General features: G+C 40.9%; 1 long non-coding RNA gene across 1 annotated transcript in view; it reads left to right on the forward strand.

Annotated features, from left to right (window-relative positions):
• Positions 1–23,091, forward strand: part of LOC141987116 (uncharacterized) — a 99,297-nt gene that overhangs the window by 72,646 nt on the left and 3,560 nt on the right. The window contains exons 2-3 of the long non-coding RNA XR_012639445.1: positions 21,232–21,326; positions 22,774–22,890. This is a non-coding gene — a long non-coding RNA (uncharacterized LOC141987116). The remainder of the gene's footprint in view (positions 1–21,231; positions 21,327–22,773; positions 22,891–23,091) is intronic.

A 23,091-nucleotide genomic window follows, 5' to 3' on the forward strand; every position in this document is an offset into this window, starting at 1 on the left:
CTGCTGTTGATAATATGCGATTCACTGCTATGGCCTGCTGTACCTGAGTGGTACTGTTCTCCAAGAATTCCAAGAATTGAAACTTGATCTCCCTTTCTAGATATTTCTGCTGTCTGTTCTTAATCAAATCATGCTTTTCTAAATATTTTTCATCTTGATGTCTTAACATAGTTTCCCAGGATGTCTCTGTTGCTGACATTAACCTGATTCTCTCTGTATTTCTTCTACATTGTCTCTTGGCCATGTTTTTAAAAAAAGAATAATCACCTTGTAGTACTCCGTTTGCAGTCCATAAGAAATCTCTTCTAAACAGAGCAGACATGTTTACATGCCTATTGAAGCTTCTTTGACTTTTGATCTCCATTGACTTTTGAAATCTTTAAAGTATTTCATCACCAATTCTCATGCCCCTAACAATATAGGGCACCATCTGTATGCGTCCTAGTTCCTCATCTTCTCGTCCAAACCAGACATTTGATTTGAGCAAAAACGCATCCTACTAATGTAGAAATAAACCAGAAGCAATAGACCATGACTGCTGTAAAAATAATCATTTGCCAACAGTTACCACACAATAGTGTCTGTGGGTATCCATTTTTTCACAGTGATAACTCTGTAACATCTGTTGATAGGTAAATGCTCATTTTCTGACTGGTGACCACTGCAATCATTTAAGATATTTGTTATTTTCTTGTCCTCCATCATTATTTCACAGCACATCCAATTCTTCATTTACCATTTGTCTGCTATGCATATACTTAAAATAAAACCTCAGGCAGATAGCTGAGATATTATATGGTATTTGATTCTTACAGCTTTCTAGTTAGTTTAATGTTTTTTTCTCTCACACTTTTCAGTTAGTTTTTATTCTGTTAAATCTAGCTATTCCATTTCCAAATCCATTTACACCTCTAAACTGCTTTTAGTTTATCTTTTGATATTGTCCCCTCTTCCTTTTCCATGGCTTCCTTTTATCTCATGTTTTAAATTGGTTAATATGAGCGCTTGTGAAAAATGAGGTACATAACACTCTTTTCTGTAGTAGTGCAATCAAATATATGTGTGGCTGCCTTTAAATAGAACGCGCCAATTCTCTGATCTCTAAGATTTCCTTTAATAGGGCTGTTGTAACTTGTCTCCTGCTACACTGAAATACACGTTAGGCACATTCTCAGTAATAAGCCCATCATACATAAATATATACAAGTAGTTCCATAGAATAAGTGGGGAATGACAGCATTAGAGATCAGTAGGCAGGATTAAATCTCTTTATAGGTTTTTTACCCATGTAAATTTTTTTACGCACATGAGAAAGCATCAACTGATCTGGAATAAGAACCTCTGCAAGTAATTTAGATTAGTGTCCACACATACCAGTGCCGTGACAAAATATTAGGCCTATCAGGTATGCTGTATTTGACTGGAATAAGTGACCCATTAGTAGGAATAAACCAGATTGTGTATTTAAGCAAACCTATCTGAGTGCCACGGCATTCCTTTTCTTTCCTTCTTACTTCTCCCCTAAATGCCCTCCAGTATTCTCAACTGTGTATTGTATTTTCAACACTCCGACTCTATTCATCTGGCATTAGATAGAACAATAAAACATACATATAATCATGTTGCTCTACAGTGTCTGCAGGCCTTTATTTAGTTCCCCTTTACTCAGGTGCGTCTCCTTTAGCTTTGTTGGTGGAGGCCTGTGTTCCTGGACATGACAGTAATGGATTCTGTCCCCAGTGTTGCATACTTGTGGTTTCACTGTGGCAGTGATATCACTAAGCATGCATGTAGCTGCAGATTTATTATGTGATGTTTTTCTGTGGGTCAAGAATTGCATATTGCTTATTTCATGTGAGTTCATGAGCACTGAGGCTGGAGTGAAGATATCAGCTCATCATTATTTTTGTCTGTTCCTTTTTTCTGTTCCAACATGCACATACAAACATCAGCTAATGAGATTAAAAATAATGTCGATCTCTTGCACATTTCCGTTCTGATTTAATTCCATTGAAGTCAATGGGCAGACTGCTGTTCACTTCAACATGGGGTTAGCTCTGGCCCGAGCGTACTTAAAAACAGTAACCCTTTGAAAACATCTTCAAAGTGTTTCCTAAAGTACTAAAATGGTATCATTTTGTGAAGAGTTTTCATCTCTTTTCCATTTTGCCTCATAATCTTTTCTTTCGGACCAGCTGGTAGAAAAACCAGCAACATGCAGTCACAGCAGGTCTTTCCAGATTTTATATCTGTGGTAATTTGTATCAGTCTTTTGCTGACACAGTCTGCACATTCCCTGACTCACCTCTGGTATATTCCACCACGTTACTCTAAGATGAGGTTCCTAGGTCAATAAAACAGATTTGAAACAATATCTCTTGCAAAAACCAAATTGTGCCTGGTCCTACTGAAGCCCTGCAAGGAGGTAAGGAGTAAAGACACCTCCACACACACACTCACGCCTCTGTGCAGCTACGCTAGATCTCATTTGATCTTAGGGAGTGTGTAGGCAACTTTGCTGCTGACAATTCCTATCTCACCAGGTGGGTGATGAAGGGGTGGAGAGTGGGTGGAGTCTTGGCTCCACCTCACAATGTGTGGGCCAGCAGAGGCCATCCAGCATCCGGTGGGGAATACGCTACGCATAGTTAAAGGGCACCCACCAGCAGGGGCAAAAAGTAAAAAGCAGCCTAGGGCAGCATCATGCCATGGCTCAATCTAGTCCTTAAAATCAAAATACCAAGGGAGTTCTCTTCTTTTTCCTTTTGGGAGGGTAGGGGGTGAAATTCATCCAGGATGACTCTGTTGGGGTTTTACTGGTGCTTGTGGGAGAAATTGCTAGTGGCAAGCAATGGGTGAGCTTCCCTCATTCATGGCTCTTTGGTCTATTGAGCTCTGCAGTGATGCCCTCTAGAGTTGGGAGAAACAACTAAACTAAACAACAAAACTAAACTAAACAACAAAAATTAAAATGAGGATTGACTGTTTTATTTAATTTATTTCATGAAATTAATTCTACAATATTTTTTGGACAAATATATTTGGACATTATTCACCCACCTCTATAAAAGTTATTAAGCCATCTGTATTCCTCCTATAAACTTGCCACTCCTCACGTTGGAATCATGGTCAGTCACGAAGACATCGCGGCTGCTGCTGCATTGCTTGTGGAGAAGTCAGAGAATTTCAGCCCTGCCCTCCAAGGTCTCCAAGACATCACCCACACTATGGAGTTGAATGTCTCATGGCAGAAGATCAAGGTCCAGAACCTCAGAGCTGGGCCACCAGAACCCCTTGTGTAGGTGGGGTTGAGTATCATGGCCAGCATTGACGAACTCATCTACTGTAAGCAGAATTCAAGCAGTTGCTGCAAACTGAACATTTTTCGACAAATAGATCTCGCTGCCTCCTACATGAAGTCCATGTCTCAAGTAGGGACGCAAAAACGTCTTTGCGCTGAGACAAAACTCAGAATCTATCAAACCTGTGCAATAACTGTATTGCTATATGGGTCAGAAACTAGACCCTCTTACAGGCAGACTTGGAGAGGATTGAGGCATTCCATATGCTCTTTCAGCACAAAATCTTGAGCATAAAGTGGTTTGACTTTGTTTGAAAAGTCCTGATCTTGCAGAGACCTGGCCTTCTTTCTATTGATCATTACATCCAAAAGCAGTGTTGCATGCTTTTAAAGCCATGTAGACAGGATGGAAAAATACACCCCAGTACCCTATGCTATCACATGCTCCATCAGTGCACAAAGTTCCTTGACCCTACTTGGTGCTACCTGTGGGGCTGCCCCAGAGATTCACGGATTTGCAGGATTGAGCTGGATCTATGAACTTCACTGCATGATACCCGGTGTGACGCCATCAACCATAGTCACTCTGGCTGGTTTAGTGGTCCTCAGTATATTATGTGTGTTTGATGATGATTCATCTATAATGGAATGGAAAAAAAATTCCTCTGCTGAATTTATTCGGACCCCCCCCCCCACACCCCATTATAACATTTGTGGAATTAGGGTCTGATTCAAAGCCCACTAAAGTCAGTGGAATAGCTCCCATTGAATTCAGTGTGCTTGGGATGAAAGCTGTAAATGACTTGAGGCTACTGTAATGGAATTACATGAGAATAATGGTTAAAAATTATTTAGCCATCTCTAATCCCTACTCATCAAGTAAGGAAAAACATTATCGTGGTAGGAAAAGGGTGAGGAATGCTAGGTGACCTGGAGTGCGGGTACCCTGGCTCTGAAGTTGCTGTCTTTGCATGCCCATTTAACCTTTAACACGAGTGCAGAGTCAGTATACTGAACATGTCCATCAGATTGCATTCTTCATTTGGGATATATTAAAGAATATTGTTCCAAAGTTTCCTCCTATCCAGAACCCCACAATTCCATTCAAGTCTGTGAGTGCTGCCTGGCTGGGTTGCACAGGTGTAAGTGAGGGCAGAATTTGGCCCCATTTTTCCCCCTGCATACTATATTACATACGGTTCAAACCACACTTAGGGCCTCATTCCCCTTGCCTTGCACCAAATTTATCATTTATGCGTGGGCAAAGATGTAAAGCCAATGCTATTCTGACCTGGCAGCCTTTTACAGCTGCTGTGCGCTGGTGTAAATGACTAAACAAGGCATGGGGCAGTGGAGAATCAGGCCCCATATCTACTTCTCATTACATTTGGTACCTTTTGGAAAGTATTTTACAGGATTTGCAGCTGGTGAAAACCACATGCCATATGTTGTACTATATTTAATTTGGTAAAATGTTTTTCATGGTCATATAGCTCCCAGTGCGTGCTATGCCGGGTAATCTAATGTTAGAGGATGAAAGGCCTTTGGGTTGGTCTGCATTTCATAAAAGGCTTCCTTTTATTAAGAACTTTTAATTCCTAATATCATGTTTTTCCTTATTGATTAGGCACTGCCTCCCACTGAGAGATCAGTGATTCTGAACTGGAAAGTGCTTAGGTACAGCGATAACTAAAGGATCCTGCAAACTCTTTCCTTACCTTAAGCAGATCTATACTTGACCCTCACTACAGGATGCTTGGAGCTAAGCATATTGAATATGATAACAAGAAGGATTATAAAATAGTTGGGATCCAAGGAACTGTGTGCTTGTGAAAAGGTTGCAACTGATTCTCATAGGGCTCAGATCAATTCCCACTAAAGTCAATGGGAGACTGTTTATTGACTTTAATGACAGTTGGATCAGGTCTGTCATGAGGATGAGGTCACCGTTATACAGTTGCACTTTTTGCTGTATCTTCAGGTGACATAAGTGCAACTCCTTAGTGTCGTGTGATGAAGTTTTGTCTTTATTAATCTGAGTGCCTTTAAGGACACCTGTAATAGACCTCTATCACTGGGGGCACCAAACTGGCAAATTGCCTTTATAGCATAAATATAGATAACAGTATCTATTCTGCAGACAGACAATATGCTGCAGAGTCATTCTGGTGAAATCCTAAAATCATCAATTATCCTAATGCAGAAATAGGACTGGTGCTGAGTATTTTGGAGAACAAACTGAACAGCAATGGGGATCCTCTGTAGAAGATCCAATAAATTATTGGTAAGTGAGCAGAACGCTGCTTTATATTTCAGTATGGCAGTCAGATAGCTGTAAATCTAAAGGAGACAAATTCTTTGCTTAATCCTTACTGACTACAGAGTCCTTCAATATACAGCAATCTTCGTGAGAAAAATTCAAAGAGGAAGTGACAGAAAAAATATCATTTTTTTTTCTCCTCAGAGGAAGTATATTTCATGAATGACTCACAACACTAATTGTCTGCCAAATTGTCTTTATGCGTAGGAAGAATCTTCATTTCCTTTCCTCAATCTGAATGTATTGTGGCTAGTTACCACCCTAGTCATGATTTTAGAAGGATTTCTTTTTCACTTGATAGGTTCTGCACCCTTAAGAAAAGAGAAGTGAAGCTCTTAAAACCCCAACACCCAGCAAGGCTGAGAAAGAGTGTTAGCTTTATTTTTATATTATGAAAAGTTAAGGACATAGATTGCCATACCAGATCAGAGCACTAATTCATCTCATCCCGCTTCACACAGAGGTCAATAGCTAATGAAGAACTTCCATAATGCAGCTAGCCAATTGTACAGAGGAAGTTACCATTTTCTTCCTAACCCGCAAGAGCAGATTTCACAGTGAAGTCTGATGTCTGATTATCAGCTTTGTAATATTGTCTTTAGAGCTGGTTGGGAAAAAATAGGGAAAAAAGCCTTGTGCCTTTCCCCCCTCATTGAAATTTGAAATTGACAAAAGGTTTCATTGAAACTTTTAATTTAATAATTTCTACCTGTTCATCTTAGCTGGCGTAGCTGCAAATGTGATTAATGGTTGTAACAACATCCCGTGGTTTTTAGAAGTCCTATCCCATTATGTATCCCAATGACCTCCTGTGGGAGCAAGTTTCACAAGCAGCGTCTGTGGCACTGGGGACTCTGACTTTTAAGGGCTGAGTTTCCCAGACAGAGAGTCAGGGCAGGGCACTGTGAAGCTCTTGTTGTCAGGCACAGCTAGTTGGAACCGGACGCAGAGTAAAGCTATTGCAAGCTCTGAGTGATCACTGAACACGATAGACTCTACCATATGTTCTTTTGGTTTCATCTTGTGTCTCCCCTCACCAGGTGGGACAGAGCACCTGATCAATTTTTACAACACCTTTATTGTTAAACCTCTTTTGCATATTTCGTCTTTAAATAACCCCTGTCTGTGTTGTCTCAATATATGTCACTCAGCACCCACTTGCCAGGCATCCAGCCAACTTCCTGAAACTCAGCTCTTCTTTTTTCCAGAAAAGCTTTCATAGGAGAATGAGGGGGAAACTTTACATGGAATAAATTAATTGAGTTTAAGGCCAGAATGGACCAGTATGATAAGATAGTCTAACCTCCTGTATAACACAAACCATTGGATTTCCCTCTGAAATTCCTGCATTGTGAATCCAGTTTTATCTCCATTCAGTTGACAACCTTGTGCAAGGGAACTACGGGAGTAGATTACATTGATCGAAGGCCAAAATGAGCCATCTTTTCCATTACTCTGTGGGGTGGAATTTTTTGGTCTGCTGTTTCAAGATGTTTTACCATTTGTGACACAGGCACTGTGTGCAGTTGAATAAATGGAAGGTTTTTGACCTCCTAAAGGTCATGTGAAGTCATTCAAAACTTGGGATCAGAGTGCGACATTGCACGGAAGAGATGACATACACCGTACACTAAGCCAAGGAGGGGAAACGTGGCTGCTGGATGATCTCTGAGCTGACCTTAGAATGTTAGGAACCCTGAAGCCATGGAAATGACTATTGGAAACCAAACACTTGCTCTTTATTTAGCCTTCTTAAAATATTGGTTGTGCGTATTCTGTTCAGCAAACTCCATTATACAGGCGGTGATTATACAGGACAATGACAGTCAGCTGTGGTGAGTATGGGTAGCAGAGACTGAAGAAACCAGATGAGATTATTTTGAAGCATTAATACAGCCATGCTTTGCAGTTACAAAGCACCTTACTTTTGATGAGCTGATGGTGCTTTACAAGCATTAATGAATGTGATCTTCATAACAAAGTTGTGTGGCAAGCAGCTGTTATTGTTCCTGTCTACAGATGAAGAAGTTATATTTTACAATAAAACCTGGGTGAAATTATTTTGGCAAATAGTAAATTTGTCAAAAAATTCATTTTTTCTGGGGTACCAAAACTATGCACAAATTTGGGTTGAATTTGGGAAATAGTTTCTGCCAGAAAAAACTGAATTTTTAAAAATAAATTTGAAATTTTGTTTCTAAATGATATTCAACGTGTTTCATTCAGCACTAAAGATTTTTTAAAATTCTTTGTTTCAATAAGGAACCATGAAAAAACTCAGATTCAGTCTGAAATGAACCTAACTTTGTTCTCCAATTGTTCGGTTTGGTCACCAAACCAAAAAAAATCAATAATTCACTCACCGTTATTTGTAATAGTAAAATTTTTGGATACAAACCTTGGGAAATTTTAGGCTAAGAGCCAGGTTTAAACTTGAAGGCTCAGACCCATCTCTACAAAGTCAGAAATGTTCTGTGTCTTCCTAAACTCCCTCCCTGGTCCAGTGGCACTGGAAGGCCTTTAAAAAATGAAGCTGTGTTGGTAATATTATGTAGGAAATGGTCAGATACTTTGGTGAAGGGCACTAGTATAATTCCATAAAATAAGCAGATACTTCAGGGCAGAAAGTTATGAAAGACCACTATAACCCAATGAAACTGTGCGGAGAATATTAGCTGGACTTTGACCAGGACACTGGAGTTAGTACTGCTACTCATGGGATCAGAGACCTGATTTAAAAAATAAATAAAACAAAGGAGAACCACTTATTTCTCACTTACATACCTACGCTTGCCCGTGCCGTTATCATGACAGCGTGGACAAGGTAGTTGGTTGAAAAACAAGGGGGGAAATAAAAAATTAATTATCTGATTTCTTGGGTTTTTTTGTTTGTTTGTTTGTTGTAACTATCTGGAGTTCACAAGTAGAGCAGTTGCATGCACAGATGGCAAATTAGATGTCGAAATGGTTGTTTCCATGTGAAAATACCTTATGTGTGCATGCACTGCCTAACCTAGGGCACAAATGCAGGCCTACAATTGCAAGGGCATATTTGCATTCACAAATAGAGCTCCTTTGTTTGAACATTTGTCCCTTTGTGGTCAACAAATCACTTTTGAAAGACAGGCCCTGCAGCATTTTTGTCCCCTGCTACTGTACTGGGAAATGGGTTCAGTACTGACACTACCAATGAAAAGAGAGAACTATTACTTAGCGTTCTGGTACCATTTTATAGACCAGATCTGCAACTGGTGTAAATCAGTACAGTTCCCCTGGCCTCGGTGGGGTTATGCTGATTTACACCAGCTGTGGATCTAGCTCAAGTTGGCATAGGTGCATTGAAGCCAATAAAGCGATGCTGATTTACACCACTTGAGGATCTGCCCCTTACATCTTCAGAGCACTTTATGTACATATTAAATAATTAACCTAAACAGACCAAGTCGACGCTGTTTGAGCTCTGGCACGTTTCTGGAGAGAATGCATGAGTTTATTTCATTGCACAAGGTGCAAAAGAAAGACTATCCTGACAGGGTCCTTGGCATGCATATCACTCCCATCACATAAAAATGGAAATCAGCCATTCTCACTAAATCTTTAGTTTTGATGAGGGGAGTACTGGCATGCTACCATCTGGCTAAGGAAGACCATGCATGCCTCAGAACAAAAAAAAGGAGCTTTCTACTTGCCAGTGTCAGAGGAATCTGGGAGAAGACTGACACCAGTGCTGTATCTAACCACAAAATTCTAAGGTCCCAATTCTGCTCTCTGCTTCACTGGTGTAAATCCAGGCAATTCCCTTGACTGCTGTAGAGGTGCTCTGGATTTACACTAGTGTAACAGACAGCAGAATTTGGCCCATATGTAAGTTATAAGTTCTGGATGTTCATTTCTCTGCGTCTGCCTTTGTAAGTTCATAGGAAGCTAACAGAGAAGAATTAATGTATGAATTCCAAATTGTTACCAAACAATAACTTGAAAAATATGTTGAAAGCAAGTGAAAGAATATATCCCTCCAATCTGCTCCTGGTGCATGGAAATAACCCAATAAGGCTGCGTCTTGTTCTAATTGAGCAAAATGAGGGAATTAATAAAAATAAAATACAACAACAAAGTCTGCTTCTCGGATATAATCCAGCAGGTGGAACAGAGGTGATGCAAACTGAGGGAAATGAAGCTGATACAATGCATCCGATATCACTAGCAGGAAGATCTGTATAGGCCTAACCTCAGGCAAGGGTTTAAGATAAGTGTCCTCCTGCACAGAATTAATGTCATGAGATCCATTCCTGGCTTCTTGATTGGTTTGCATCTTGATTTGGGATTTGCTAAAATAAGGAACAGTCTAAGCAATCTCAGCGCATGCTTAGAGCTAAACCTTTGACTGTCCCAGCTGAAGATCATCACCTCAGCTGATGGAGGAGCCCTTCATCTGTCTAATGCTGCTACAGAAGTATGTAGCTAACAGGGGTAGCCAAAGGCTTCTCTGTCAGCATTAGATAAGGATTACTGAGGTCATTCATTCAACAAACTTTGCATCTCTTCTTTCACTCAGAACGCCCCAGCAATAGCAAAACCTCAGAATGGCTCAAACCACTGTACAAGAGGAGACCTGTTTTAAGACCTGCCTCAGGCAATCGTTCTGAAGAGCCAGGCAAAATAACTTCCCCACCCCCAAGTTATCTGAGAAGAGGGTGTAGTTCAACTCTTACTGAAACCAGCATCTGCAGTGGTGTTATTATTCATGGAGATAGTGAAACAATTTCACCTTTTAGATCCAAATTGAAATTTGATAACAAAACCACCTTGGCAGTAGCTGTTCTGGAAACAGCATATGACATGTCAGGACACTGATACTGGGCCAGATCTTGGAGACCTTTCCAGTCGGACATTGAGATCTATGCTAGTGGGGCCCCAATGCAGGATACCTCCTTGGAGCAGGGGTCATGTCTTCTTTCTGTTTGGGGAGACATTTAGGGCAACTTTGAGCCCCATAAATGAAAGAACCTGACTGCATCTTTTTACATGCCACTTATTTCTCATGAAAAGAATATCTTTGGTGCACACCGTTGGTTTATCCCTGCAATTTTTGGCATCAGATGACATTTTTCTAGGCCCCTCTGGGAAAATAAGTGTTATCTGTAGCAATTCATTGTCAAAACTCTATGACCCAGTAAATGCACAAAAGTTTATTTGCATCCAAAAATAGTGAGAAAATAGAATTTTTCAGGGAAGCCCTTCCTACACAGGGTGATACATTTAAATATTTTAAAAATACAGATGCTAAAAATCACTCAGAAAGTTCTGTTCTTTGCTGCAGCAATGTCCCAATCATCCAATCATCGTGTGGCTTCCCCCAGTATGGGAACTCACCTATGCAGAGTTCATTGCGGGTTTGGGGACGATGTAATTTTGTAGCATATGGATCATTTGAAAGATGGGTTCTTGTTTATGTGAAAGGCCACTCTGGTGTATGAGGAACATTCTTTGAATTAATCGACAATTTGGGAGATCGATGGGTTTCTTCACACCATCATGGCTGCAGGTTTCTTTCAACTAAGCCATTTTATTGTTGTTTCTCAGGGAGAGGGAGAAGATGCTGCATCTTTTGTTCCAGGGCCTCAGGGTTAGAACTTCATCTCCAGCTGTCTTGAGATTACTACATCAAAGTAGACAGTAAGAAATTAAAACTGCCGGTATAACATAATAAAAACGAACAAGCCATTAAAAAAAGGGGAAAAAAGGAATAAAAAAATCAATATTTTGTCTTTAAGATTCCCAATGAGAAATACTCATGCAGAAAAGACAGAGGGAAAAATGTGAACAGTGAATGGGCTTCTTCCACACTAATTGCAAATAGAGGAAGCACATCAATGTGTACCTGTGAGAGATGAGGGGCCGGAATTGCTTTGTAAACACATGCAGAGCTTGTGAAACAGGACAATGGCTAAGAGTCAATTTCTAGCAACAGGTGACCGAAAGACAAACAGGTAGAGGTAGCCCAGCAGCTAGGGCCCTGGACTAGGACTCAGCAAGACCTGCCTTCTAGTCCTGGCTCTACCTTGGGGTGATCTTGGGCAAATTGCTTCTCCTCTTGATGTCTCTCTTTCCCCTTCCACTCTTTGGCTTGTTTTGAGATTGTAAGTGCTTCAGGGAAGCTGTTGTCTCTTATTATGTCTGTACAGCACCTAGCACAACGGGGCTCTGATCTTGAGCAAACATGCAGCCTGTGGAACAGATCTGGCTTCCAGGACACTTGCTTCCAGCCCACAATTTTCTCTTTGCTCCTCAGAGCCATCTGGCCTCACTCTCCTGCCCTTGAACTCCACAAGGGCAGGAGATCTAAGTAGAAAGAGCTGAGGAGAGAGCTTGTGTCTGGTTACAGGCAGCTAAGCCTCTCCCCCTGCTAACTCTACAACTCTCACCTTGCTACGTGAGCAGCCTTTGTTGCCAGGACCCGACAGACTCAGGATAAAGAGGAGACTTTTCCCCCAACCTCTCTACCCCACCATCTGCAAGATAGAAGCCAAGTCCCACAGCAATGTGCTTAGGAGAGCAGCTCTTTCTCCTCTCTGCTTTTCACCCTTTCCTGCTACTCTGAGCATCCCCAGCCTCAGGGAAGGGATGACGGCATTACAAATGCACAGTTAGTATGGCAGATGCCATTCTGTTTCAGAGGGCGGTTACCATATCACTAGACTTGAACAGCAGATGTACTGTAGAATCCCGGAAATTAGAAGTCTAGTCCATGTTCCTGTCAGTGCAGTCAGTCCTTAAAGTATATCTTCCAGCGCAGTTTTAAGGGCCTGATCCTCCAAACACTTATACACAGAAGTAGCTTTACTCATGCGGGTCATCAGTGAGGTCATTTGTGAGGTCACTTGTGAGAATAAAGTTATTCATGTGTAAATATGTGCAGGATTGGGGCTCAGTTTATGGAGCTGATGGGGTTTCCATCACATGTTCCCACCAACAGTGTAGCTCAGGAGACACTGAAAGTGATATATAACTCAGTGCTGCTAAAGGTGGATATTATATACAAAAAATGCAGCCAAGCGAACTACCTCAGATACGGGTGGTTCCTTTTTGTTGGTCATAAAACAGCTTCCAGGACCCTTTTGAGTGTTAACTATTCCAGCTGTGAAATCTTTAACACTAGAGCTGGCTGACAAGTTTTGTACAGACCATTTTTCTGACAAAAATGTTTTTTAATTTGAAAACATCTTAAAAGAGCTTTTGTTTTTTTCCTTCAACTCTTTCATTTTGTCATCAGAGTTCTCCCCCGAAAGCAACAGAAAGTATGAGGTCAAGGGACCCCACCCTCATCTTTCCCTCTATTTTCATTCTAACTTTTGAAAATTACAGAGTGGCAGAGTAGTTTCATTTTTCCTTTTGCTATTCTAGAACTCTTCAGAGAGTTCGAGTGGGGAAAAAAAAACACTCTGGATATTATTATTGTGTTGTACTCTGAGGCCAAAAGGAAACAGGAGAGAGAAAAACAGCCTCAGAGATTTGGAGATTTGCAGAAGAGTATGCCACAAGCCATCTTGAAAAGCTGTGTACATTCAAATGCTGTAAACACAAAATTGGGATGTTTTTCCTAAGTCCCCTGTGCCCCGATTTTGGTCAGCTCTACTTCATACTTTGAAAGTTCTGCTTTATTGAAGCTGGAGAGTCCAAAATAGCTATTTTACAAATCATAGAGGATTAGGGTTGGAAGAGACCTCAGGAGGTCATCTAGTCCAACCCCCTGCTCAAAGCAGGACCAACCCCAACTAAATCAGCCCAGCCAGGGCTTTGTCAAGCCAGGCCTTAAAAACCTCTAAGGATGGAGATTCCACCACCTCCCTAGGTAGGAATCATAGAATATCAGGGTTGGAATGGACCTCAGGAGGTCATCTAGTCCAACCCCCTGCTTAAAGCAGGACCAATCCCCAATTTTTGCCCCCAAATCCCTAAATGGTCCCCTCAAGGATTGAACTCACAACCCTGTGTTTAGCAGGCCAATGCGCAAACCACTGAGCTATCCCTCCCCCGGAAAAATGAAATCATAGAATATCAAGGTTGGAAGGGACCTCAGGAGATTGAAGTCCAGGACCTCCATGGTAGCATTCTCTGAAATGCTTCCAGTTCCACGTGCAGGGCTAGTTAGTCAGGCAGAACTGCAGGGTCTCAATGTGTGGATGAGATAATGGTGTAGGGCAGAGGGGTTTCAATTTTTTAGAATCTGGGGAAACATTTGGGATAGGGGGAGCCTATACAGGAAGGATGGGCTCCACCTAAACCAAAATGGAACCAGATTGCTGGCACTTAACATGAAAAAGTTCATTGAGCAGTTTTTAAACTATGGGCTGGGGGAAAGCCGACAAGTACAGAGGAGCACATGGTTCGGACAGAGACATCCCTCAGGGGAGGATCTATTAATGGAGATTCTCTATGTCCTAGTAAGGAGGAGAGGATGGAAGATGATAAAATACAGGTACGATCTGATCAGACTGAAATGAAATGAAAAAAAGTCCCATTCAATTACATCATGTAATGGCAGATAGCTAAAAAGTGACACGTTTTTAAAGTGCTTATATATCAGTGCTAGGAGTCTAAATAATAAGCTGGGTGAACTAGAGTGCCTCGTATTAAATGAGGATATAGATGTAACAGGCATCATAGAAACTTGGTGGAATGAGGATAATCAATGGGACACAGTAATACCAGGGTACAAAATATACTGGAAGGACAGAACAGTTCGTGCTGGTGGGGGAGTGGCACTGTATGTGAAAGAAAGCGTAGAATCAAATGAAGTAAAATTTTTAAATGAACCAAACTGTATCATAGAATCTCTATGGATAGTAATTCCATGCTCTAACAATAAGAATATATCAGCAGGGACATATTACCGATTACCTGACCAGGATGGTGATAGTGACTGGGAAATGCTCAGGGAGTTTAGAGAGGCTATTAAAATAAAAAACTCAATAATAATGGGGGGATTTCAACTATCCCCATAGTGACTGGGTACATGTCACCTCAGGACGGGATGCAGAGATAAAGTTTCTTGACACCTTAAATGACTGCTTCTTGGAGCAGCTGGTCCTGGAACCCACAAGAGGAGAGGCAATTCTTGATTTAGTCCTAAGCGGAGCACAGGATCTGGTCCAAGAGGTGAATATAGCTGGACTGCTTGGTAATAGTGACCATAATATAATTAAATGTAACATCCCTGTGGCGGGGAAAACACCACAGCAGCCCAACACTGTGGCATTTCAGAAAGTGGAACTACACAAAAATGAGGAGGTTAATTAAACAGAAATTAAAAGGTTCAGTGCCAAAAGTGAAATCCCTGCAAGCTGCATGGAAACTTTTTAAAGACACCATAATAGAGGCTCAACTGAAATGTATACTCCAAATTAGAAAACACAGTAAGAGAACCAAAAAAGTGCCACCGTGGCTAAACAACAAAGTAAAAGAAGCAGTGAGAGGCAAAAAGGCATCCTTTAAAAAGTGGAAGTTAAATCCTAGTGAGGAAAATAGAAAGGAGCATAAACACTGGCAAACAAAGTGTAAAAATATAATTAGGAAGGCAAAAATAAATAAATAAATAAATAAAATAAAAATTGAAGAACAGCTAGCCAAAATCTCAAAAAGTAATAGTAAATTTTTTTTTTAAGTACATCAGAAGCAGGAAGCCTGCTAAACAACCAGTGGGCCACTGGACAATCGAGATGCTAAAGGAGCACTCAAGGATGATGAGGCCATTGCGGAGAAACTAAATGAATTATTTGCATTGGTCTTCATGGCTGAGGATATGAGGGAGATTCCCAAAGCTGAGCCATTCTTTTTAGATGACAAATCTGAGGAACTGTCCCAGATTGAGGTGTCATTAGAGGAGATTTTGGAACAAATTGATAAACTAAACAGTAATAAGTCACCAGAACCAGATGGTATTCACCCAAGAGTTCTGAAGGAACTCAAATGTGAAACTGCAGAACTACTAACTGTCGTCTGTAACCTATCATTGAAATCAGCTTCTGTACCAAACAACTGGAGGATAGCTAATGTGATGCCAATTTTTAAAAAGGGCTCCAGAGGTGATCCCAGCAATTACAGGCCAGTAAGCCTGACTTCAGTATTGGGCAAACTGGTGGAAACTATAGTAAAGAACAAAATTGCCAGACACATAGATGAACATAATTTGTTGGGGAAGAGTCAACATGGTTTTTGTAAAGAGAAATCGGGCCTCACCAATCAACAAAAATTCTTTGAGGGCGCCAGCAAGCATGTGATCAAGGGGGATCCAGTGGATATAGTTTACTTAGATTTTCAGAAAGCCTTTGACAAGGTCCCTTACCAAAGGCTCTTATGCAAAGTAAGCTGTCATGGGATAACAGGGAAAGTCCTCTTATGGATTGGTAACTGGTTAAAAGATAGGAAACAAAGGGTAGGAATAACTCAATTTTCAAAATGGAGAGAGGTAAATAGTGGTGTCTCCCAGGGGTCTGTACTGGGCCCAGTCCTATTCAACATATTCATAAATGGTCTGGAAAAAAGGGTAAACAGGACGGTGGCAAAATTTGCAGATGATACAAAATTACTCAAGATAGTTAAGTCCCAGGCAGATTGTGAAGAACTACAAAGGATCTCTCAAAACTTGGTGACTAGGCAACAAAATGGCAGATAAAATTCAATGTTGATAAATGCAAAGTAATGCACACTCGAAAACATAATTCCAACTATACATATAAAATAATGGGGTCTAAATTAGCTGTTACTACTCAAGAAAGAGATCTTGGAGTCATTGTGGATAGTTCTCTGAAAACATTCACTTAACGTGCAGCGGCAGTCAAAAAAGTGAACAGAATGTTGGGAATCTATATAAATCCATGGTACGCCCACATCTTAAATACTGCATGCAGATGTGGTTGCCCCATCTCAAAAAAGATATATTGGAATTGGAAAAGGTTCAGAAAAGGCAACAAAAATTATTAGGGGTATGGAACAGCTTCCGTATGAGGAAAGATGAATAAGACTGGACTTTTCAGCTTGCAAAAGAGACGACTAACGGGGGGATATGATCGAGGTCTATAAAATCATGTGTGTGTGTAGAAAGTGAATACTGAAGTGTTATTTACTCCTTCTCATAACACAAAAACTAGGGCTCACCAAATGAAATTAATTGACAGCAGGTTTAAAACAAACAAGAGGAAGTATTTCATCACACAACGCACACTCAAACTATGGAACTCTTTGCCAGAGGATGTTGTGAAGGCCAAGACCATAACAGGGTTCAGAAAAGAACTAGATAAGTTCATGGAGGACACGTCCATCAGTGGCTATTAGCCAGGATGGGCAGGGATGCAAAATCATGCTTTGAAGCGTCCGTACCCTCTGTTTGCCAGAAGCTATGAATGGGCAACAGGGGACGGATCACTTGATGATTACCCATTCTGTTCATTCCCTCTGGGGCACCTGGCACTGTATCCTGTCTGAAGACAGGATAGTGGGCTTGATGGACCCTTGCTCTGACCCAGTCTGGCTTGTCTTATATTCTTAACATCTTTTAAGCATGGGAGGAACTTTCCCCCCAGCATGCTGTTCTGCAGGTGGACTTTTCAAATAGGGCAGGAACAAGCAGCTGTGGGCCTTAAAGGAACCATCTTGAAAGGACTTGCTGTTTGCGGCATGTTCCTTTCTTCCAGCAAAGGGAAGCATTTGTCATGTATTTACGTGGGTTTCCCTTTCTTATTCCGAAGGAAAATGGCATGTTCTCAAAAGAAGCAGTTTTTTTAAAGTGTATATGTGCCTGCAAGTGTAGGGAAAATATGATGGTACCTTTATGTTTATCAAGGTTTAATTGGCTTGCAGTTGGATTGATCCATTAGTTACAAAGCTCATCCTAAATGAGTACCAGCAAACTGTGTATTCCACATCAACAGGTTTACTGTATGGACCATGGATATTACCAACAAATATTGTAGAAAGCGTTACAAGTTTATATCCGGGCTATTCTTTTGTATCTCTATCTTTAAAGTCAGGGCAACTTAGTTATCAAGTGTTGGCTTGTACAGGGATCAAAAGAAAAGGAAAAATAACTAGTCCATTTAAATCACCTTCCTAAATGATGTAAAATAGTTATAAACATAAAAATGTCATGATTTTAAGGGCTTGATATCTTGAGACCATAGCTAGAATCAAGTGGTGTGTTTATCAGTGTAAAACTAGGATTCGTGCTGTTTCCTTGGTATAAAGCTCTTTTCTAGTTTGGCAGAGTCCTGTGATATTGTACTTTAAACTGGTCACTGATGATAACACTTCCCACCCTGAACCTTGGGCAAATACAGTCTTTTTGGGGAGTAGGATGGGAGGAGAATTATACCACCTTTGGGAGGAAGACAAAAACATTTCTCTTACAAGCTGATTTTTCTGATAGGCAGCTGTTAATATATGATATAAATTGGTGGGAATCCCGCAGGATTCAAAACTCCACGCTTAGCAGGTGAAATTCACTTCTGCTCAGAGGGCAGCATCAGGCCATATGAACCATTTAAATCCTACTTGAACCCCATTTTGAGATTTCAGGTAATTATTTTGATTAGTGCTATGTAGCAAAGTAATTGTGGATTTAGTAATCCCAGTAAGAAGATCACAATGTATGTTTTTAGACTATAATGAATCCTCACTTACTATAAAGACAAATTTTATGGTGAGAGCTGCAGAAGTGTTTATCATTATCAACAATGGCAAAACTCCCACTGACCTAACACTGCTCCCATTGAAGTCAATGGTAAATCTCCCATTGGCCTAACTCTGTTTCAAAAGAAGTCAATGCTGAATACTCCTGAAAATCCCACCCTCAGCTCTCTGCAGAGTGGTGGATTTTCAGCTTGTTTTGTGTGAAGTATTGGGAGGATCTGCCTTGTTTGTTGCAAAAGGTATTATTTTTAAAAAGGCCAAACACCTGACTTCAGACCAGGCCAAGTTTAGCTGTTGCCAGTTGGCACGTTTCAGGATGCATGTCTGCCTAGTAATCAATCCAGTGCTGAGTGAACTTTTCATAGTAAAAGACAAATTCTCAAATAATAAAAGGAATTTTGTTTGAAATGCAGCCAAGGAGGAAAATATCTTTTTTGTGAGACATGCTTGTCCTTTCCTTCCCTTCCCCGTCACCCAACTAGAGAGCTCTATTTGAAAGATATTTTTCCATATCTGAAACCCATCTACAGTCTTTCCTAGGAGTTATGCCATCAAACCAAGAAAATGACACTTTGCCTCCTCAATGGTTGGCTTTTTTCCTGCATTTTTTAAAAAAATGAGAGTTCTCATCACAGTTCTTATCATCTGGTGGGAGAGCTTCAGTAGAGCTGAAACTTTCCTTATCAGCTCATGTACATTTGAAGGAGATGGCAAAGTCCATTTCTGAAACCCTTTAAATGGATTAATTGTGGATTTGTCTTCATTGCATGGTTAGCTTGAATTATAACTCCAGAGTTGCCCTGAACTCAAGTCTCATCCACACACAAACCCCCCTAACTTTGAGTGTGCTGGTACTTTTTACTTGAGTTGGCTGGCCTGAGGGGGGTATAGACTACACGCTACAGCTTGAGTGAGCAGAACGTGTCAGCTCTTAATACAACCACCGCAGTGTGGACACAGGCTACTTCCACCTGAACGTTGCTGGTCTTCCAGTGCCTTCCCACAATTCCTCCTGGGTGCTCAGAAAGGACAGACAAGTTCTCCCACAATTCAATGAGTGGCTCAGCTTACTGTAGCGCTGAGTACCATGGGATGTGATCCCAGAAGTCTTAGTGAGTATCAGAGCTGGTGCTAGACCATTGGGGGCGCTAAATAGGAATATCCCACCCCCCAATACTAAAAGAGGCAAGGTTTTATAACAAAAAGTGAATAGGAGGCCCTGTGGAACTGCTCAGGGCCCTAAACAATTGGTTAGTGTGCTTATGCCTAGCGCCAGCTCTGGTGAGTTTTATGGCCAATGAGGCGATATTGGTATGTAGACAGCTATTATGGTTTTGTCTCTATTAATTCTGCCATTGGACGCTATTCTGAAGGTTCCTTGTTCCACTGGGCTACTCCTTAGTCCTATGGTGCATCTCCTGATTAGGGGACATGCTGGAGCACGCTAGCGTTATGGTACCCCATGGCACATTGAGGAATCCAGTAAAGAGACAGACAGGCCCATTGAGAGAAATTTGGGACCCAGTACATCATGCTCACTGGGGCCCCATCCCATAGCCAGCCTGTGCTCTTTTGGCTTATATTTAGCTTGTAATTCAGTCTTGCATTCATCATCTCTTTGCTTGTATTCATCAGTCTAATTTATTTATTTATGGAGATACTGGGACCTTATTTTCACAGACCTTACAGATGGTTTGGGGAGGGCCTCAGTACAGTAGTCCCCTCCCTTTTCCCACCTCTTGTCAGCCCTGCATCGCTTTGTTGGCGGCTGGCTGTGGAGCTGGTGGAGATACGCATGATTGCCTGAACGTGTGGCCGAGGATAGAGTCCAACAACTCAGTTGAGGTACTTACTGATGGTGCCCAGCTCCATTCTGGAAAGGCTGCGTGTCTGGTAATGTACGTGAATTTGCTGTGACTTACAGGACCTCTCCCAGCAAGTGTCTCACTTGAGTCAAAGCTCCATTTGAATGGAAGGATTTTACCACGCTTCTCATGATTAATCATTCCCAGTTCATGCATTTCAGGTATGCTAGACCTTCTCCCTTGCTTCTTTCCTGCTTCTGCTTGTCAGCTTCAACTAAGAAGCTAAGATGCATAATGGCGCTGACTCACTAATACTTTCTATTCTGGTTTGTATTGTGTATTATCCACTTCAATTGTATTCTTGCTAGGTTACTGTGATCTCTGCATGCAAATACATGGTTAATGGCATGTATGAGAGAGAGAGAGAGAGTGTGTGGTGTGTTTGTATGTGCATACACGCGTGTGCGCAGGGAGAAGTTTGAATAAGTGTCTCTTCTGAAGTGTAAAATGTATGTTATCTGTGATTGCAGTCCTTTCTTTCAGAATAATCATTCCTGTCTATCTGACCCTCACCATATGAATGTTTCCTTTGCTTTCAAAGTATGATTAATTAAAGGATTTTACAATTTCCCCATGTATCTTTTTCTCAGGCTAATCTTTGATTAATAAGAAATGTGAGCATATGAAATGTCTGTGTTATGTATTTTTCTTGCATTAAATCTGATAATTATTTGTCCCCCTGCTCAATATATTTCCCTTAAGGTATGCTGAATTGGATCTAATCACTATGCCACTGGAATCATGAATGTTGTCCATTGGTGTGTTAATTATTCCTAGTGTGTCCTTTTAAAAACTCCTTCAGTTAGCCTTTATTGAATTGTCTGCATTAGTAGCAGAGAGGAGAATCTGGTAACTGGTGTAATGGTGTTACAGATTGCTAAATATCCTTTGTTTTGAGGCAAAAGTGAATGAAATAATTTATCTTCATTAGTAACTATCAAAATCTGTAGGTTCAAGTGATGGGATGTGCAGAGAAGGTGGGCTAACCAGGCTTTTTGTAGAAGGTATAGCTGTTCACACTTGATTGAAACTGACTCTAAACACCTCTTTCATATCAGTGTTTGAGAAGGGGGCCATGCAGCCAGCTGTCTTGTCACACCGCTTCCAAGTTCCACCCTGAAATGGCTGCCACCTTGGGCCAGATCCTCAGCTGGTAGGTAGCTCTATTGACTTCTTCTCTCATTACACCAGATGAGGGTCCTGGCCCATTGTGATTAGAGTGAATTTAGTGTTGAAAGGTGTTGGCTTTACAGCCCTGGAGACTATATCCTCTCTCTGTAGGTCATGGACAGTGACTATGCAAGCTCTTTACCAATTTTATTCTTGAGGGTCTACTTCTTGGGTTGAGATGATCATTCAGCTTCTGTGCTGAGTCACTCTTTGCCTCCAGCTGGGGTGCAGATGAGTTGTTCATTGTGATAGATTACCTCAAATCCTAAAAATTCACTATGTGCTAGGGTCAGAACTGAGACATTCCCATTGCAGCGTTCCAATGATGCAATGTTTGGTCACTAATGTCATGGGGGACACATTGTCTGATGTCCAAAAAGGCAAAAGGTTGAGTTATCTATTCCCATCCCCACATTGGCAGGGAATTTTACAGGGCAGAATATGGACTCCAAGTCAGTGAACGAGATCTGTACAGCTCAACCTTTCCGTTTACATTCTGTGCAAATCCAAGACCGGCAGCATGCCATTAAAAAGAGTATGCTGCCAATTATGTGCGTTCCAAAGAATACAAAAAAATTGGTTTAAACCACATTTTCACTGAATGCAGAGAACGTTTGCCACCAGATACTAATCAGTAATTCGTGCTTTGTACCCACAGAAAGAGGGCATGAAGCTGTATTTAACCTAGCATGGGCACAATAAGGGTTACACTTCATCTGCTGATGTCAATGGAGATTTTCCTTGAATGATTTGACCTCATTTATTGTTGGATACTTAATAGAAACTGGACATTCGACTCACATACTTGAGAGTCTTATCTAGTTATATCATAGGTTTCAGAGTAACAGCCGTGTTAGTCTGTATTCGTAAAAAGAAAAGGAGTACTTGTGGCACCTTAGAGACTAACCAGTTTATTTGAGCATGAGCTTTCGTGAGCTACAGCTCACTTCATCGGATGCATGCATGCATGCATGCATCCGATGAAGTGAGCTGTAGCTCACGAAAGCTCATGCTCAAATAAACTGGTTAGTCTCTAAGGTGCCACAAGTACTCCTTTTCTTTTTACTAGTTATATCATAGTAATTCGTTTCACTATTATTTGCAATATTACACATTTAGGGAGAGTGGGGAAGTGTCACTGAAAGAAGACACAGTTCTCATCCTGATCAGAAAAAAGGGCACATTGATACATACATGCTACATACAGCGATCATTAATGGGTGTAATTTAGTTAGTTCCACAGTAAGAATTCCTCCGGTAATTCTTTCTGTCTGAGAAAAGGTGGAAAAGCTGATGTAAAAAGGTTGCCACCTTTTAAAAAGGGTATTCAAGTTCTGAGAGCTGAGAAATTCAAATAAATGGGAGTGATATTACTACTGATGGCTTTTCTTTTCTTTCCTTTTTTCTTCTTCCCTCCTTTCCTTATTCAGACCAGGAATGTCAGATAAGATATGTCCTAGGACTGGAGAGCGAGAGAGAGCGAGAGAGAGAGAGAGGCTACATGGAAAAAAAATATACTCAAATGATGAGCCTCAACTTGTGAACAGGTTTGCCAATTTCCAATGGCATTAATAGGGGAAAAAGAGGCCGGGGTGTGAAGTTTGGACTGTCTGTTGGATGAGACATCAAGGGCACCTATGAAAACGAAAGAAAGGAAAATGGCTGTTTAATCAATAAAGTTGCTCTGTTTAAATTTTTTTTTTGAAAACCAAGTTTTTGCCGAGCTCATAAATGAGGCTAATATTTAA

Source organism: Natator depressus, chromosome 5 (genome assembly GCF_965152275.1).
Source record: "Natator depressus isolate rNatDep1 chromosome 5, rNatDep2.hap1, whole genome shotgun sequence".
Classification (NCBI taxonomy): Eukaryota; Metazoa; Chordata; order Testudines; family Cheloniidae; genus Natator; species Natator depressus.